The sequence below is a fragment of the Chionomys nivalis genome, chromosome 19 (assembly GCF_950005125.1).
Source record: "Chionomys nivalis chromosome 19, mChiNiv1.1, whole genome shotgun sequence".
Lineage (NCBI taxonomy): Eukaryota > Metazoa > Chordata > Mammalia > Rodentia > Cricetidae > Chionomys > Chionomys nivalis.
The window spans coordinates 23,857,206-23,871,175 of NC_080104.1; positions in this window are offsets into that span (position 1 = coordinate 23,857,206).

A 13,970-nucleotide genomic window follows, 5' to 3' on the forward strand; every position below is an offset into this window, starting at 1 on the left:
GGATTCCCCTCTGTATGCTGTGAATATCATTAATTAGCAAAGAAACTGGCATGGCCTATAGCAAGGTAGAACTTATGGAGGTGGAAAAAACTAAACTGAATACTGGAAGAAAGGAGGTGGAGTCAGAGAGAAGTCACATAGCCCCACCAGAGACAGATGCTGGTTGGAATCTTGCCAGTAAGCCACAGCCACTTGGTGATACACAGATTACTAGAAATGGTTAACTTCAGATGTAAGAGGTAGCCAATAGGAAGTTAGAGCTAATGAGCCAAGCGGTGATTTAATTAATATAGTTTCTGTGTGTTTATTTTGGGACTGAGCAGCCAGGAACCAACAAGCGACCTCCTCCAACACATCCCCAGTCCCAACTATCCATCATGCTACCACAATGTTTTATCCTAAAATACTAGTCCTTTATGCAAACATATGTTCAACACTGATTCACTGGTATTGATCTGATATGTATCATCTAGACATTTGTCATCAGCTTTCATTAAGTATGATGGCATTGTATACTTTTAATTTTTAAGTTGTCACGACAGTTTTTGCTTATTAAGGCAAATGATTCTACAGATCCAAAGTAATATGACACATTTTGCTATGTGGCTCTTTCTTGAAGAATTGTTCTCATCGTCACAGTGGTAATTTCTGTCTATGAGAAGAAAATGAACATGTTTAAAGAATAACACAGGATCCAGAAAACTTGTTTATATGTGTATAATGGCAAGTGTACAAGTACAGATGTGTACTGATAAAGTTAAATTTTTTTCTCAATTTCTTCACCAAATTGATGTTTATTTGTCACTAAAGGATATACTATTCAAAACAGACTATAATTGAAAGTATCAATTTGTCAAGATTTAAAATGAAGAATATAAAAATTGGTAATGTTCAGTTGTTATCTGTTAGAAAGCTGTTCTTAGTGAGAAATGGAAAGGAAGTGGATCTAGAGGGGAAGGAAGGTGAAATGGGAGGAGTAAAGATGGGAAAACTGTAATCAGGATATATTATATGAAAAAAGAATCTATTTTCAACAAAGGAAAAAATTAAAATATAAAACCACACAAATGTAGAAATTAGTTTAAAATCACTGAAGAATAGCATACACAAATTGCTAACAATATAAATGATTATACAAATTTTTAAATTTGCTTAGAAATGAAAATATTAGTGATTTCTAAATAATTCAATTTCCATATAGGGATATTTATTTTTATTTCTTATTAATGACTTGACACACACCTTTAATCCCAGGACTCAAGGCCACTCTAAACTACACAGGATGCAATCTGTTTACAAAGAGAAACAGAACTCACACAAATGTGTTCCCAACACTTGGGAGTCAAAGACCTTTAATCCTAGCACTAGGGAGGTGGAGACAGGAGTGATATGGCTGGGTGGAGAGAGAGGTATATAAAGCAGGAGGAGACAAGAGTTCATTGCAGTCTGAAGTTTGGTGAAGAGCATTGCAATCTACAGTCACACTGAGTATAAGGTCTTCCCCTTTGTTTGCCTGAGTCTTGGTAGAGGTAAGAACTCTCTAGTGGCTTGGTTGCTTTGCTTTTCTGATTCAGCCTGAACCCCAATATCCGTCTGTGGGTTTTATTATTCATACTACACAAAACTTAAATTCCTATAGTCTCTGGACACCCATCAGACCCTCTAAAAAGTGTTGTGTACAGAGTACACTGTTTACCCTGTACACTTTACATTTGGGAGTTTTAAAGAACATGCTAGATGTAGACAAATATAATCAAATGGAATTATACTCACCAGTTTAATATTCTTTTAAGTAACACAAAAGCAAACAAGTCTTTGGCACACTAGGAAGTGGGATCTGATTCTTTTTCTCCTATTGCCCATTAGTCTAGGTTGTGATTTTCCTCATTTCCTGATTAATATGATCATCATGAGGATGCTACTCTCTTCAATAAATTTATTTATTGATTAATTCTGGGATCTTTTCACATTACTTGGGCTGCTTCCTTGCAATAGTGACATGGACATCTTAGCTCTGAAGCTTTCACCAAGGTTTCAAAGCAATGTGTGACCATGTCACAATCTTTATAGAATCTCCTAAAAGACTAATGCATAAAATCATGGCAAATGAAGCTGATGTGGAAACCATAGGAAGTAAAGGATTCTTGAAATATGCAGCACTTGCCAAGGAATGCCACAGGCCAACAAGCAGTGCTATTCCAAAAGAGAGATCACATGAGCTACAATTTTCAATGTCATAGCACATCTCAGAAATTACACATTACACTACCATATAATTCAGATGGTAGACATTGGCCTATATGATTAATATTTGCTTTGCTGGATGTTAAGTATTGCTTTGATCTATATCCGCCTTGCTGTTTTCCTCTTTTAGAATGGAAATGTGGGTTGTGTACCACCACTGAATTTTAGGATTCTGTGATTTCCTCTTCTCCCACAGGGACTAAAAGTTTAGAGCCTGCCTTTAGTCTCACAGGACACTTTAAAATTGAAAATTTGAGAAATTATGTAATTCTTAAGTCAATGGATACTCCTGAAGATGGACTGAACACCTTTATAAGATGGAAAGGAATCTTAGAGAGGTTAAGGGCAGAATTCTATGATTTAATATCAAGGTTCCATCAAAAGCCTCATGTGTTAAAATCTCTCTCTCCACATGAGGTGTTATGGTGAGGTGATTAGATTAAACTTCACCAATGGCTTGGTTCATTGATGACTATGTATTGAATGGGCATTAAGGGGTTTGACTGTTGGAGAAAGTAAAACATGTACTTTCGAAGGTTTTAATCTTCTTCCTCTTTCTTGTCACCCTGTGAACTGAATGCCACAATAGGAGCATCTGTTTTTTCCAATGCTCTCCTGCTATAATGTTTCTGCTTTACCATGGGCATAAGAGCAATAGAACCAGCCAAACATAAACTGAAATATAAAGAAACATGGGGCAAAATAAATCCCATTTTCTTTAAGTAATCTCTTAGATAACATGTCACAGTGAAAAAGGGTAGCTAACACACACATTGGCAAAGTACTAATAATTGTAGACGTCCCTATTTTACAAGTTTTTTCCACTAATAACATTTTTTTTGTTTCTATCCAGATCACCATGCTGCATTTATCACCAAATCCCTTTAGTTTTGCTTTCTTTGAAGTTTTGAGTTTTTTTCTTGCTTCAAGTGTCTCTAAAAACTTTTAAGGGTAGTTGCCTAAATATTTGGTAGGTGTGGCCTCAATCAAGTTTAGTTGTTTCTCAAGACTACACTGGAATTATGAATCTTATAAAAATGTTATTGAACTGAAATATTGTATTGAACTGTGGAAATTATTAATATAATTTGCTAATGTCCAAGCATGTTAATGGATGTATACAGTTTTCAGTATTCAGTTTTCTCAACTTGTGTAATTACATATTTTGTCTGTACTCTGTTCCTTGGAGTTTACTAATTAAATCTAACTTACTGGAGGCATTGCAAACGTAACCAATTTTACTGCATTGTGTTATTCTATAAGTTGATAATTATAAGGATAATATGTAATAAGTCAAATTTATTTGAATTCTTATCTGGGGTAATGTCATATATAGTTCTAGACCATTACAAAATTAAAATATCTTGTGTAAATATGGGAAGATTCAAAGGAAATATGAAAAGTTTCCCCTGGATGCTTCTGAATTCTAAGAAATTCTAACAAGGACTTGAAGAAGTTAGTGTTGAATAGCAGGTCAAAAGCCCAGAAAATGACAAGAACTTGATTTTTATGGCAAATATATCATTTCCTAAGTGTCAGAACTTTTGAAAGTTGAATCAATTCCTACAGAATGTGTTAATACATTTAGTATCAGAAGCGTTACTTTATTCCCTTGCTTTAAAATTATTGTTTGATTCAAGGTGGAAAAGTGTCTAACTTACTTTCAGGTGGCAGCTTGCTTACTAGAAGAATAAAGTTCTATTTCAAAGGAATTTGTGTTGCACTAGGCAGCAATTCTCAAATTATGGGTTACAGGCACCTGATATTTGCTAAGAAAGCAAGTGCCTTAGTAAAATAGAAACACACACACACACACACACACACATTCTTTTACTGATAGTCTATTAATGAACATTAGGAAAATTGAGTGACTATGGGAGAATGCAAGGGAAAACTTTGTATTTTCATAATAGAAACAATTAAGAGACACATTAGCGTTTAAAAATTTGCTTCCAGCCTCTATCATTGGGACCTCCCAAACATATACATGGAAGAATTGCCTGCTTCTGTTTGAGGTTTTTAAAATATTAAAACTAATATTGATGTGAACATTGATATCACCTTCATCAGCTTGGATCGATTAGTCATCACATCTTATTGATTAACTTTTTCAAAATAATGTTATAATTTATCCTTTTTTCTGATCTTATTGATTTTATTTAATTGTAGTTCCTCATATCTGAACTCTCAACGATGCTTCTTTCGAACAATATTTCATTTGTTTCTTTCTCTATCATGTATTGGATAGGTTGTCACCATAGAATATTCCAAAGGTATATGGAATGTTATAAATTTCTGGTAAAATACATAGTGTTTTCCCTATGTGCGATTTAATATTTCAACATGTCGGTGTCTCCCCTCTGCCATCTCTCATAATTTCCAGTGAATGTTTCTAACTTCTGGTTTCATTTTCATTTCTCTTTTAAAAAATCAACAATTCCTGTCTTGAAGGAAGTATATATTTTACCAACCTATTTGTTCTTTTATAATTGTCTTTCCTATAGAAAGAATCTATATTTTTGATCTTGTTCTCAATGTCTAGGATTTAGCTCCTAATGTGATATATTAATAGGTCAGGTTTATTGCCTTGTCATTATATCTACAGCTTATTCACAAGGAATGGACCTCTTGAAGTACTGAAGCAATCCTCTACCAGTTTTATGATTGTAAATTGAACAAGGCTATCCAAAATAATTCGAGAAGCAAACTTGAAATTATGAGGTATGGACACTGAAACTGAATCTCCTGCTACTGATTGAGTCAGCATCAGAGACCAGAGCCAAGAGGGATTAGCTTTCTAAGTACTTAACATGCAGCAATGTTCTGGTTCCTTGTTTTGGGAAAACCAGGATTGAAATGCAATAGACTTCAAAATAAGCATAGTAAAACCACAGAATCAGTTTGAAGATGCATCTAGATATTTGATATAATTGCTAACACCCCAATCACCTGAGCTGACTAATGTTGCATTAAGAGCAAATTTTCCACTTTCCATTTCTTTGGCTCATTCCTAATTTAAGACCCAGGTGAGAGGCAGATAGCCCATCTGAGGATGTACGGTGTATGCAGGTTACCAAAACTTGACAAGAGCAAATGTTTGCTTTTAGATTATTGATGCCAGAGGTTAATTCTGTCTCTTACTAACCATCACAGAGTGGCAGATTCTCAAATATTTAAATAAATCACCCAGAGACAAGTCAGATAAAAGGTCCAATCAGTAAGAATTTCAGTTAATTTTCCTTTCTATAAAAGTCGATATTGGGAATTTCTACTGTAAAAACAAAACAAAAAATCAAAATACTCTTTTAGACTGATACATCATTTATATATTAATAAGTGCTAACTGTTTAAAAGTCTGGTTTATATTTATGTTGAATATATGAGTGCTTGCCTGCAAGTATGCACCATGTGCATTCCTGGTTTCCATGGAAGTCATAGCAATTGAAATGTTTTTCATCTTATTTTAACAATCTTAACTTATCTTAACAAGTGAAGAATAAAGAATTGAAGATTTAATGTTATTTGTAACTGCTCATAGGCTACCTTTTCATAATCTATACAATTAGGTAATATAAGTACAGACAATTATGTGATAAGTCTTGTTTTTAATAAAATTGCTGTATCATTTTCTTGCAATCTTGTTTTTTTCTGAATCTACAGAAATTCTTTCTGGTTTCACACAAAACATTCAGTCACTTCCTCAGGTTCACTGAGCAGTTTGTCTCCTGGTCTAATTCACTCTCCTTATTCATGTCTTTGTATCTTGTCCAATAAAAAGGCTGAGTCCTTGGTGTCATGCTTGTCTCCTTTCTGGACATTCACAGCTTTCCCTCCATTTCACACTTCTCATCTGCTGATTTTCCCAGTTATATCATAGGTTGTTTTCTTTATTACTAATTATAACAAAATTAAAATCTTAAATACTTTCCTAACATGCTTATACTTCTTACTTATTCAAGTTCCCATGCTTTAAAAAAATAACTGAGTTATATGTCCGGAGATACGATATAGAAGTTCAAAACACTTGTTTGCCAGAGGACCAGAGCTCAAGACTGAGCACATGAGTTGAATAGCCTACAAACACTTGTAATTATTGCACAAAACCCTGCAATTATGTGACATACATTCATATACACAGTATAAATAAAAATAAATAAAATTAAATTTTATTTTTGTGATTGATTTTTAACTGTTCACTTAATATAGATACTATTATTTTATGATTTGCAACATTTTCTATATTTTATTGATTGCCTTTTTACTTGAAAATGTCATTTAAAATGCAATTAATTTAAGTTTGATGAAGTCCAATTTACTCATTTTTTTTTACATCATTTGTAACTGTTGATGCTATCTCAGGTTTTAGGATTTCAGACATTTAGGTTTCTGGGCTACTTTGAAACTACTTCATATTTTACGAAGAGGATATTTGGTGACACTCTTTTGCTTGAAGAGATATCCTTTTCCTACCACCATTTTCTGAAGAATACAAATATATCTGATTGAACTGTCATGAAATTCTTTTAAAACGTCATTTTCTTTAAAATTTAATTTGTTCATCTATGTAACATTATTCATCTATGCATTGCCTTAAATACAATTTCCCATAATAAATATTGAAATTAGAAATTTTAAATCCTCTTTTTTATTCTTGTTTAATTTTCTTGTGACCTTCTGGATCCCTTATATTTCCAAATGAGTTTTAAGTTAAGATTGTCAGTTTATACAATAAAGACTACAGTAAACATTTAACATCTGAGATTCGTGAACTCAAGGTTCATTTTTAATTATATTGGACAAGTATGTTCTGCTATGTTTTTGTTAGTACAAATCTGAAAATCAAGTTGTACTTAAGATGACCATCTTCCTCGGTCACTTGCAGGAGACTGTTTAAAATTCAGTGACAGAAGGCCAGTCACAAATGTGTGCTAAAATAATCAGGTATCTGTCTTAAGTGAGACATTTGCCTATGACATCTGAACATGTGTAGATAGAAGTTTCTTTCCTCCCCATTCCCACAGCCATTCAGTCTCAAATAAACACACAAAGGCTTATATTAATTGTAAGCTGTTTGGCTTATTTTTCTGGCTTTTTACTACCTACCTCTTACAACCTGCATATTATTGCTTATTATTGAGTCATTGGAATAAGGGACCTCCTAAACATCAGAGCCCATTGGGAAGGTTAATGTTTACTCTTCATAAACTGATGGTAAAGACTTATTGTTGGTGATACAACTTAATTATGTCATTGGACATGGAGAAGTAGAGCTGGTGTCCAACTGAAGAGTCACACCTTTGACTAGTCTTTCTAGTGGTGAAAAGTACTCTGAATGCTACAGAAAGAAAAAAAATAATCATCAATACTATCTCAAAACTGTGGACTTTTCCAGAAACCTAGCCGCATGATACATTATTTCAATAGTGATTATAAGATATATTAGTTCAGTAGTTACACCTATATTATGGAAGTAACCAACCCCTTTTTTATTGCTGTTGTTTTTCATTTTCATTCACTCTATGAACAAACACATACTTAGTAGTACTATAGTGGCTAAGATCCCAAGACTGCATACATAGGTCATGGATCCTAAATGAAAACTTATTACTATTGTTCTGCTAAAGGAACATAAATGACTCCTAATAAATATTGCTAAACACATAGATGGGTGCATCAATAAATCCTCATCAGAGAAGCTTTTCAAATAATAATTAACACAGACACAACTGGAAATCATGCAAAAAGTGAGAGACTTTGGAGCACTCAGTCCTAAATTCAGTATCTTATAAAACCTTGTACTTCCTACATGTCTTGGTGATCAATGAAGATGAAGAGGTAGAAAAATGATAAGAACCAGACATATTGGTTGTCTCCATGGAAATAGCATCTTACAGGCAGAGCAAGGCTCATGCACATATGAATTTGAAGATTGTTACAATATTCTCAAAACTTGCACATATTCAAACCAGACAAAATTCCAGCACAAAGAAAAGGAAGTGTACACAAATTCCACCTTGGAGCAATAGGTTATTAGCAAGTATACTCTGGAAAATGAAAGTCAGTTTTCTTCAGTGGAGTGTCAACGAGTATATCAACCACAATCTAGGGCAAGTCCCATGCTTGGGAGTAGTTGCCCCAATCAAGATGGATTCTGTGTTTTGTTTGTATGGGCTTTCCCCCCTCCCATCTTTTGTTCTATTTTTATATTTTCCCACCAGTTTTTTGTTTCTTTGTTTTGTCATGTCATGCAGAGTGTGGGGGGAGAGAAGAAGGAAGAGAGGTAAAGAGAACATGGAAGGGAGCTAGAGAGTGAAATTGGGCAGATAGAGAGGTGGAAAGAGTCTGGAAGGAATGTGGAGGGGGAAAATAGAACCAAGACATATTATATGGAAACTATTTCAGTTCTCAGTGCCCTTTATGTTGAAAGCAATGGAATTTTAATTTGTTTTTGCCCCTGTAAGCACTCTGAAAAATATAGATGTGGCCAGATGCTTGAACGTACTAATGGGGTTCAAACGGAGGTTCCTAGCTAATGAGAATGCTAACTTGCCTAACAAAATTTAGAGCAATCCATGATTTTATTTTTCCCTGTTGCCATTTGTCCAAGTGAATAGGAAGCCTGCATTTACTCTTTTTGTTTGCTGCTTGTTGGATTTCCAACAGCTTTATTGAGGTAGAAAGTAGTTCACTCCAATACTTTCAAAGATCTCACATTCAAACAGAAAATTCTCAGTTTTTCCTGAGCTTCCACCAGCAATCTTCAAACTGTCTTTGAATAACCTTTTGAAGTTCTAAAATACTCATTTTGCAAAATGATTTTGAAGAGAAAAGGATGCTAGACAAAGGAAAAAATACATACAAATAAATATATTCTATCTTTAATTTACATACATAATTGAACCCTGAAACATTACTGTGAAATGTTTAATATATTTAATATATATATATATATTAATATATTTATGTACCTCAGGACACTAAGACAACCTACCACAGAAGTACAAAGCATCCATGCCTATTGTATTGACACATGATTCACAATGGTCCTTTTTCAGAACCAGCCTAATTGCCTACCAATAGATGACTAGAGAAACAATATCGTACCTGTGCACTGTGGAATTTTCCAGCTGGAGCCAAAAATGAAATGAGATATTTATAGAAAAATAGATGCAGCTGAAGCTACTTTTTTTCAGCAAAATAAGCCAGTCTATGAGATACAAACATGTGTTTTATACTGTATGTGGAATATAGATTTAAATATCTACCAATGTGTGTTTGTGTATATGTGGATGCATATGCATATATTTATGAGAGAGAGATAAACATAGGACCATGAAAAGAAAGAGAAAGAACTCAATTGAGGTAGACAGGGGGAACAAAAGGCTAATGTGAAATACATTTCATGGTGGTTTGGATGGTAATGGCCTCCATAGACTCATAGACAGTGGCTCTATTAGAAGGTGTGTCTTTTTGGAGTAGATGTGGTCTTATTGGAGGAAGTGTGTTACTTGGGTGGGTTTTAAGGTTTCAGAAGTTCAAACCAGCTTTCCCATTCTCTCTCTCTCTCTCTCTCTCTCTCTCTCTCTCTCTCTCTCTCTCTCTCTCTCTCTCCCTCCCTCCCTCCTGCTGATCTCAGCTACTTCTCCATCACTATGTCTACCTGTATGCTTCCTGCCATTATGGTAATGGAAAAAAACTCTGAATGAAAGTCAACCCCAATTAAAAGGATTTCTTTCTTTTTTCTTTTTTTTTTGCAATCCAACAATGACCTTTTATTTCTGTACCACATTCTTTTTTATGTTTAAAATGAAGACATCTGTGATATTTTAGGTTTTTAGCTGCAAACTAATAGTCTACAGGAAGCTTTTATGATACCCAAAGGGATAGAAGGCTTAGAGAATCTTATATTAGAACTTTTAGAAGACATGTATGTGTGTGTGTGTGTGTGTGTATGTGTGTGTTTCCGTGCCTATCCACATGCATGCTACTGCATGTAGTGATCAGAGGATAATTTGTGAGAGTCTTTTTTTTTTTTTTTTTTTGACAGAGACCCACATTGAGCACTGGACCGAGTTCCCAAGGCCCAGATGAAGAGCAGAAGGAGGGAGAACATGAAGAAGGAAGTCAGGACCGCGAGGGGTGCGTCCACCCACGGAGACGGTGGGACTGATCTAATGGGAGCTCACCAAGGCCGGCTGGACTGGGTCTGAATGAGCATGTGATCAAACAGGACTCTCTGAATGTGGCTGACAATGAGGGTGAACTGAGAAGCCAGTGATAATGACACTGGATTTTTATTGTACTGCATGTACTGGAAGGTGTACACACCTTCCTAGACTTGGATGGAGGGGGGGGGGCTTGGACTTCCCACAAGGCAGGGCACCCTGCCTTCTATTAGGACTGGAGAGTGAGGGGGAGGGGGAGTGGGGAAGTGGAAGTGGGGGGAGTGGATGTGGGGGGAGAGGGAGTTGGGGGAGTGGGAAGGACAAGGGAGGATAGTAGGAAGTAGAAATGTTAAATAAATAAATTTAAAAAATACAGCTATTTGTAAAGTGGCAAATAGGTACTTCCCATCGATTAAGAGCTGCCTGTTTTTCAGTGTTTTAAATATAATATGATTAAGTTTAAATTGAGTTGAAAAAAAGAGTAAGTTACAAATAAATTGAGTTACTGGAGTGGTTTCACTTTTTTTTTTTAAAAGGATTTCTTTGTAAGAGTTGTGGTCATGATGTCTCTTCACAGCAATAGAACATTAGCTAAGACACATTTGACATGACAGCAGAACATGTTTTGTGTGTGTGTGATGAAGAGGACCACCAACAGGATCCAGGAAAAAACACAATAATATATATAGTATGCAAATGCAATAACAAAACTTACTGTATTGAATGATAAATTTAAAATTCATAAGAGTGCCAGGGGAGAAGACTCAGTCAGTAATGTTCTTGCTATATAAAGATGAGGAGCTGGATTTGAATCATTGGAACCCATGGACAAGGTAAGCATGATCACATGTGCCTGGTGGTATGGAGGTTGATGGCCAGGCAGTCTAGCTAATCACTGAGTTAAGGGTTCAGTAAGAGACTGTTTCTCAAAAACTGAGGCGGAGAATGACTTCCAATATCTGCCGCTAACCTCCACTTTCATGTGCACCAATACACATGTGTGCACACATCCTTACAGATTACCTAATGAAAATTATTGAAAAGTATGCACATGTGCCCCACATTTACTAGCACTGCTGTTCTTGTAATGCTTTCCTTACATTTCTTCACTCATTAGTCAAACCATTTATGTTCCTCCTACGATTTCATGATAACCTCCTTTTATGAATCCTTATAATTTAGCTACAATTAAAATGATTCATATAATAACATATTGCATGACTTTATTTAAAATACGTTACTTTTCTTATATGATGCTGTTCTTCTTTCTGTCACACATTTTTTTCCTTTTGCATAGAGAGAACAAATATGTGACTAATACTACTATTGAAGAAGAGTGATTTTGGTACTTTTTCTGTATTGCAAGTATCCTTATCTCTTCATATTAGTATTTAAATAATACATCTATGTCAGAATAAGAATGGAGAGTATTGTGAGGTAAAAAAAAAAAAGACAAGAATATTGTAACTCAGCATTCTAAAAAACTCTAGACTTATTCTTGGAAAAAGTTTACCTCAGACTATTTATTACAACTTTCTTTCTTTCTTTCTTTCTTTCTTTCTTTCTTTCTTTCTTTCTTTCTTTCTTTTTTCTTTTCTTTCTTTCCTTCCTTCTTACTTGTTTGAAACAAGTTTTCTCTGATTAACAACCCTGGCTGTACTGGAATTCATTCTGCAGACCAGGTTGGCCTAAAACTCACAGAGATCTGCCTGCTTCTGCTTTCCTAGTACTGGGATTAGAGGCATGCACCATTTCTGCTTGGCTAAAACGTGTATCCCAGGCTGGCCTTGAACTCATGGTCCTCCTACCTCTGTCCCCTTCAGCAACTCCTACTGGCACATGCTACCTATTTTTTTGTATGACTAATGGAGTAGCGCTTTTTCCACATGTGGGCTGTCTGCCATATGCACCTTGCCCTTTTGGTTGTGCATTTTACTCTTGTGAATCCTTCTTCACCTTCAGAGAATAAACTGTTTGATGCCCTGAATAAAGTTGGCTGTTGCATGAGACCAGTCTGCCTCATTCTTTGGCTCCATTCTCCCAGGTCTCACTGCATCTAGAGCAGTAAAAACATCTGGTCTTATCATCAGTTATTTCATAGATGACTTTTCAGATTGACATGACGCTGTGATAGTTTGAATGAGAATGTTCCCACAAGCTCATACATATATTTGTATAATTGGTGTTATGATTTTTTAAAAATGCTGCAAGATCCCTGGCAGCAGTAGGCAGCAGAAATGCTGTAGGTCCCCAAATGGGGTAGTGGGACATGTGGCGTCAGGCAGCAGGCCCTGGAAGCAGCCAGTACCAGGCAGAGATGGCTGCCAATCCCCGATGGTGGCTGGTCCCAGGCAGGGAGACACATGGTGGGCAGGCAGGAGACAGGGACATGGATAGACACGACATGTAGAAATGAGGTTAAATATTTATTCAGGGAGCTATGGAGGGAAAGGTAAAAGGAGAGAAGGGAGGTGGGGGGGAGAGAAAGAGAGAGAGAGAGAGAGAGAGAGAGAGAGAGAGAGAGAGAGAGAGAGGAAGAGAGAGACAGAGAAGAGAGGGAAGTGGAGAAGTGGGGGAGAGAGGCAGAAGACAGGAAAGAGAACAAGCTCAAGCAGGAAGGTGAAGATCAGCCTGCCTCAGCAGATGGGGGATGGAGTGGGCGTGGCTTGTCTCTTAAAGAGACACAACAATCATTACACATGGTATACTTGATTCCCATTTAGTGGGATTGTTCCAAAAGGATTAGGAAGTGGGACCTTATTTGAAGGTGTGTCACTGGGGAGGTGGGGGCTTTGAGTTTTCAAAAGTCTTGTCACCCCGAGTGCTGTTGTCTCTTTATCTATCTGTCTCATTCTTGTATATCAAAATATGAGCTCTCAGCTATTCCAGCTACCATGCATTTGCTATACAATTGTGGGCTCAAACTCACTGAAATTTTAAGTTCCAAGTTAAACATTTTCTTTTATAAGTTGTCTCAGTCATGGTCATAACAATAAAGAAGTAAGCAAGACAAATCTATACATTAGGCAGAGATTCTTTTAACTTTCCTGAACTGTTGCTATGTAGGGCCTTGTGATTGTTCAATAAGCTTAAAATGTTAAAGAATTTTATCTGATCTTATGTGTGTTGATAGGACAAGATATCACTTTTATTCCCACATATGGTTTTCTTCTTTTCTTGGTTAGATTGCTTACAATGGCAGCAACTTCTTTAGGAAAAAAAAGTAAGCTACACCATAGAAATCAGGGAAGGCAAAATTAGCAAAGAGACTATGACTCTTCATCTTCTGAGGAGTCCAACAGTTATAAAGTTAATCTCTGTTTTCAGAGACACACATTGGAAGGAAATGAATTTGAAGGCGCTTATAACAAAATCGTTGCCATCTAGAAGACTGAGGGAGAAGTCAGAAGATGGATAAATATAGAACAAATACACAGATAAGAGGAAAGACATAAGAAGACATAGGTGAGATGTGACTACTTGGGGAAATAAAAAAGGAAGTGTTAGAAAATAAGGGAAAGTCTAAATAGTAACACTGAAAGACTATTAAATATCTCATAA